The 6,686-nt window shown below is 38.4% G+C and overlaps 1 long non-coding RNA gene across 1 annotated transcript; it reads right to left on the reverse strand.

Moving 5' to 3' along the window:
• Positions 1 to 941: 941 nt before the first annotated feature.
• Positions 942 to 1,686, reverse strand: LOC123956380. Its single transcript, XR_006821520.1, has 3 exons — positions 1,594 to 1,686; positions 1,441 to 1,487; positions 942 to 1,196 (listed from the first exon to the last, which is right to left on the reverse strand). It is a non-coding gene; the product is annotated as an uncharacterized LOC123956380 (long non-coding RNA).
• Positions 1,687 to 6,686: the final 5,000 nt, after the last annotated feature.

Below are 6,686 nucleotides of genomic sequence, written 5' to 3' on the forward strand. Positions count from 1 at the left end.
GGATTTTATGAACATCTGCTCATTCTCACCCTATTCAACCGGAGTAAAACAGCTGAGATGGTTGCAGGATTTTAAGAAGTAGGCTATCTATTTACTACAATCTAAAAAATCATTCAAGTTCAGGAACATTTTTACCCATTCACACAGGTTTCCTCCATCTTGTACATGTGCTTGATGTAACCCATCTGCCTTCCATAACCCCTTTTAAAGCCTCATCCGTCTTTGGTGTCATTCTGTGTCCATCAGCGGTTTGTGTTTGGCTGTATTTCGCCTCAGGCACTGATGATTTGAGAGATTTATGTCTGAAGCTGCGTTAGATCATATAAATTATGGATCCCACCTGTCCCAACTGTCCTAACAAAGCAAAACAAACTCTTCAACAGGTGCCAAAGTGGTGGACCGAAAGCCACCATATAGACCAAAAGCCAGTTGATCACAAATATCATTAGCTATACTCTTTTACAAGAAATATTTATTTATCCACAGTATATTTCACAATAATGTGGCCAGTTCAAATATGTGGACCAGTGTTGGACAGATGGACAGGCAGATCTCACCATCCTAGAGGCCATGTCGACTGACGCAAGAAAATGCTGAAACTAAAGCATTTTGAACTCTTCGTTGGTTGAAATAAGACGAGACACCTCCACGTCTGCATTACTCGAACAACTCAACATCAACAGTTAGTAAGTCATACAAAATCTTTGTTTTCTTTTACAGTGACACCAATTGCCCGTATCTTTTTTATCCTATCAATTCTTTAAAGATGAATTAAACATTTTGTAAGATGTGATTTTATGTGCGATTTGGCGCTTCTACCTTTTCAGAATGTAAATCACCTCTGTCGTAAGTAAGGACAGCTGTACAAGTACATTTGTTATCATTACATTTTGATCAAAAACTAGCAAGTCGACAACTTTGCTAACACAGCCAAACAAAAAGCAAGTGTGACAACACAAGAAATAGCCAAATTATTTAGTTCAACAGAAAGAATGCCAGCTCGATGTCTGTCTTGCAGCCTTTTATTTCACAAAGCTCTTGTTAACGTCCTCTTAAGAGCCTCTTGCTTGTCACTCAGTTTTTTTCTTCTTTTTCTGTTAACGTCCTCTTCTGTCTATTAGTCTCTGCTAACGTTATGTCCATTGAGGCTGCTGAGCATGTTTATGTTGCCTGCTCACTCAGCTCCTGCTCGACACCTGCAGCAGCAGAATGTTGCTTTAATGAGGGTGGCAAGATAGCCAACAAAGCTACACATCAACCGAGGCAAGAGCGAGTGTGTTAACTAGTAAGTTTGCTAACATTAACTCAAGATTTATAGCTAGCGGCTAAACCTCGGTCTGTGAAACCTCTGGCTGATTTTGCTCAAGTCGATAACTCAGCTAACAAAGCCAAACATCAAGCAAGCGACACAAGACAGCAAGCTAATAAGTAATTACTTACTAGTCCAACAGCAAGAAGCTTGGCATCTGTCCTGCGTCCTTTCAGCTCTTTTAGTTCACACCAACGAGTAGAAGCCAGTCAGATATTTACTCTTGTCCATACTGAGAATACTAAGTTAGCTTCTTCCAAATAAATGACATGTACATTATTTACCTTTTGCTTCTTCTTATAGCTTGTTTTCTGAAGAGTCTTGCTGGTGCTGTAACCATTATGCCATTTTGGTGATAAATGTCCTGCCCGGGATTCCAATGTTAAATGGTGCAGTAGCTCACGCAGCGAGCACGGAGTAGCAATGAGAGAGACACTAATCCCCCTATTAAAAGTCATTGTACGATCAAAATGATTTGGAAGCTGTTATTTTAACACAAAAATACTACATAATGTTGCTTTAAAAGCCAGAATAAGGCAAATCCTCTGTTGACTGACCTTCAGGCCATCTTTATAGACTCCCAGGCCAGTTTTGGGGTGATTGGCTAGCTGTTTGGTGTATAGACTGCATGCTTGAGGCAGCATCCAGTCCAATTTAATGCACTGCTGTGTGAAAGAGACAAGATATCCTTACTATAATTGACTCTGTTAGGTAGTGTAGGATTCCAGGCAAGATGAGGCACTATAGTGTACTCACAGTACTGCCACTATAACCTTCTGTTTTGTCTCTTCTTTTCCTTATTTCCACTTGCTGTTCATATCTCATCTTTCCTCTGTGCCTTTGTCTTTATTTTCTGGTTGATCCAACCCAGCAACCACAGTTTTTATGTGGCTCACAGTAAATCAATACAATAATATATTATATAATACAATAATGTATCTTTCAGCAGCAGCTTATCTCAGCTGTGTCCTTCTCCTCCTGGAGTATGTGTTGTTCTGAAAGCAAGGAATGACAAAAGGTGCATTCATTCAGTATATTTCTCCTTTCTCCTAAACTCTGACCTCCACACAAGCCATCTGTTTTACAGTTCTGCTGGACTGTAAGAAGCTGATTCAAGGCTTTGCTGAAGCAATTTCTGCACTCCAGCATGATAAACTGTACATCCAATGCAGCATCAGATGACACAGATTATACTAAAGTGAAGTCCTTATCATGGTAGACCTATATTATTGTCATTATTATTACTAATAGAGCTGCAATAATAAACTGATTAGTCGATTGACAGAAAATGAATCAGCAGCTGTTATGGCCTGGCTCAGAGGCCACAGCTAATAGAGGAAACCACGCTTAATTTGATAATTAAATCCTTTTAGTGATTTTCAAAGCAAAATGAAAACATCTCAGAGCGGGAGATTTTTTAGAAATAAAGTCGCTGAGGGTCTGAAAAAGATAGGCAGCAGATTAAACCACTATGAAGCGCATGAGGAGTTAGGAGATTTTCTTTTACGCATTGGATTCGTAGTAGAGAACAAGAGCTGTTACACGTACCAAATACATTGACAACAGTGGTTGTATTTTAATGTTCTGAACCAAATTATTGCTGGGGACAATTCAGTAGTCACTGGATATTGGTAGGGACCCTACTAAATAATACGCCTTTACTGTTGAGTTTGAAAACACTGTGACACCTGTGTTCACCAAGCTGAGATTTCAGGTTTTATGAACTTTCTGGTTCCTATTTCTGCAGCACTGAATACCACAGATTGGTCAACCTGTTTTTTTCTTTCTTTCTCACCAATTTCTTGATAAAACTTTTAAGAACACTTGTTCTACAGACTCCATTGGACGCTGCCAAATTAATATTTTTAACATGAGAAACAACAATATTTACTTAATTTCTTGTCTGTGGACAAAAAAAACTCTTCTATCTCCAAAATTTCATTCATTACATGGAAGTTTACTTACTGTTATAGTACATGTTTTAAAACAAAAAACCAAAAGCATGGTTCATTAAGTGAGGATCCTTTACATAATTTTTACTTGTGCAGCTTTCCTCTAACAAATATGGTCAATAGTTTCCAGCACATCTTAGCACTGTATTGTATCTCTACTGTTATTGTTATATATTGCTTTTATCATATCAACATTTTAATGAATTCTGCCTTGCATGTATAATAGCAGATCTTATAATGTGTTCAGTGTTTTCTTGTGTTTTGAATTGCGTTTGTTTTCAGGATTTCTATGCTGCCTTGCTGCAAAAATTATTTCCTCTTATGGGACAATAAAGATCTGAACTGAAATTACCTTATAGAAGATGGACAAAATAACATGAACACAATATAATGGAATTCAACATCCCTGCCCAGAAAGATACTACCATTGTGAAGTTTACATTGTTCAGCTTTTGTGGAGACTGTCAGAAAGGAGCAGATTTGGTTCCTTCCTTCGAAGTCCTATTGGTCTGAGCCCAAAGATTCAGCAAATGGATATTGACTTTTTGGAACACCTAAAGCCCATTGAAAGCAATACACTCATTTCTTCTGACTCAGTTGTCATTAGCTGGGAGGATATTAGATTTCTGTGGCCTGGGAAAATTTAATTTCAGAAATCATAGCACGACATTCACAGCACAAGCCGTTGTTATGGATGAACGTCATTCGGGTGGAAGTTGCCTAAGGAGACAGACGTTCCGTCACAATAATGGTCCAGTTAGTGTGGAGTTTAAATGCAGTTACACCTTGAAAGTTTTAAACATGACGTTAGGTTTGCCCTTTGTGAAGTTTTATTAGACATAATATTGTATAATTGAAGGACGTGGATGTATAGCAGAAGTATATAATTTGTCTATTTATCACTTCAGATTTTATAATGAGAAACTCTATTTAATGGTAAAAGACCATTATCATAATGGGTTACGTGTTACATAATAGAATTGAGGGTTATAATCCTAATTTTACCATCTTTGTATGAAACAGGAATTACTTGCTGTTCAAAGGGTGTCGTGCACTGTTTTCTGTGAGGACTGTAGGCAGAGTCATTTGAAATCAGTGAACAGTCTGCAGAGCGGGCCTGCTTCTGAGCAGGCCGAGCGAGGACACAGTCTGCCTGACGGGAGAGGGGCATCAAGCTGCCTAATAGATCTGTATTCATTATTCAGACCTTGGCTTCACACTGCAAAGAAATTTTGCAGGGAAATGTCAACATTATGTGCCTGTAGCGAGCTGTGCTGTCATTCCATTTTAAAGATAGGGCTAATGAAAGGAATGTTTTTTTTTTGGTTTAGTGTCATGTAGAGCAAGTCGTTTTTCCACAAAGGTTTGCAATCTGATCTAGAAAACACAATTTTTACAAGGTTAACCATCTTTTAAATATAATGTTTATTTGTTCTCTCTCCTGCGATGTCCAGGGTGTACCCCGCCTTTCGCCCGATGTCAGCTGGAATTGGCTCCAGCCCCCCCGCAACTCTGTACGCAGGATAAGCGGTTGACGATGGATGGATGGATGGATTGTTCTCTCTCAAACATCCATTTACCTTTGTTTCAAGTGTAACATTTTACATATGCTGCTTTAATGTGGAAAGATGAAAAGATAGATCTAAAAGAAATGTTTGACATTATGTTATAATCGGTTATTTGCTTACGGCCCTCCTCCATCCCATTCACCTCCTGTCCACCAGATCCATGGCATTTCTATGCCTCTGCAGCTTCACCCCCCTTTAAAATACCTCGTCGTCACGATGGGTTCTAATCACCAAATGACTTTTCACATTTCTCATATTCAGTGTATCACATGTCAATAAATTATTGTTGTTCACTCAGTCAAGTCTCTCCTGATTTAAATAATTAGTGTGTTAGCATGCTAACTTCTGCTAATTAGCACTTCAGTCACTAAACATAAAGCACAGCTGCTGCAAAGTATTGGACAAATTAAACTTTTTACCTGCTGATGGTACTAGAGGAAAGCAGAGGATTCTTTCTGTTTCACAAGGACTCAACACTGTATAATGTAGAATTACATTTTATATACATCTGATTTCATTTTAATCTCATATTTAGCTTTTTCCAGTTTTTCAGTGATTTTCTGTATATCTTTATGATACAAATCCTCTTATCCAGGTAAATCGGAGATGCAAGTGGGTGTCATGATTCTCCATAATCAGGTCCAGGCTCTCCTTTTAACCAGAGAACGTTATGTACCACTAGGCAATGGTAGCTTCAGTATAAATAGACTCTCTACATGAGTCAGAATGCACTTGCAATTCAGAGTGAGAGACAGCATGACCTTGGAGGGTGGTGAACATAAAAATGCTGATTGCTTTTCAATAGTCGTGAACCCTGACTGTCTCTCTGTGTTTGTTCTCATTGGTTTATGTCACCCCATTTTAGAGCTGTCACGTCTGAAATGACATGTTTGATGATGGATGTTTGGAAGTTGAATAAGCATATAGTCTCATTGGAAAACATTTTAAAAAACCCTTTCCATTTCACAAATCAAAGGTAATTAGTAATTCTTCCTGTTATTCATGCCAGCATGTGTAGTGCCATTGACTTTCCTCTCTACATGAGTCACGATTTATTCACATATGAGAGCGGTAGACTGCACAGCACTGGAGGAGGACTGATGACAAAATTGTATGTGTGCTGGGTTTTCAATAAGCATTGGCTGGTGCAATAATACCCTCTCCCTTCATGTGCTTCCACTGCTTTATGTGCTATCTGCTGTTTGGAAAAAGCATTTCAGAGATCTAGTCTATCTGTCAAAGAGGCCTTTTACAGTTTTGCAAGAGCTCAACTCATCTGTAGATCAGCAAGTATTCACTTTCACCCTCTGGTGCATCCGATGGTTGTCTACTTTTTGCACAAAGACAAAAAGATTCATTTTTATAACTGCTCTTACTCTGCTATTCATGTAGTGATTTGCTAATTTGCAGCCATAATTATGTTGATGTGGGTGGGATGAAATTCATCAGTTCTTTACTATTTTTCTTTCTACCTCAGGCTCATCAGTGGTGTTACCAAAGCTTTATGCAGTGATTATTTTTGCATGTGGAAATTGATTTGTCTGCTTCAGTTTGAGCTCCATATGATCCTTACATATGGGTAATGCTCTTTATGATAGATGACAACAATAGAGGCTGAGAAATCATGTAAGAGATATATGCATTTGAAAAATATTTGTCAAAAACATGCTCACAGCAAAACCCACAGCTCCGTCTCTGCAGACAAAAATAAAAAAAAGAGTAATGTTCTCTGCACCAAAACATCCTCTGATCTGGGAAGAACATAACTGTTCAGGATTCTCAGGTGAAATTTTAATCAGTGCTGGAAGATATGTTCATCCAAAGGGAGCCTAGTTACAAAACATCTGTACTGTCTCT

This window comes from Micropterus dolomieu, linkage group LG18 (genome assembly GCF_021292245.1).
Source record: "Micropterus dolomieu isolate WLL.071019.BEF.003 ecotype Adirondacks linkage group LG18, ASM2129224v1, whole genome shotgun sequence".
Taxonomy (NCBI): Eukaryota; Metazoa; Chordata; class Actinopteri; order Centrarchiformes; family Centrarchidae; genus Micropterus; species Micropterus dolomieu.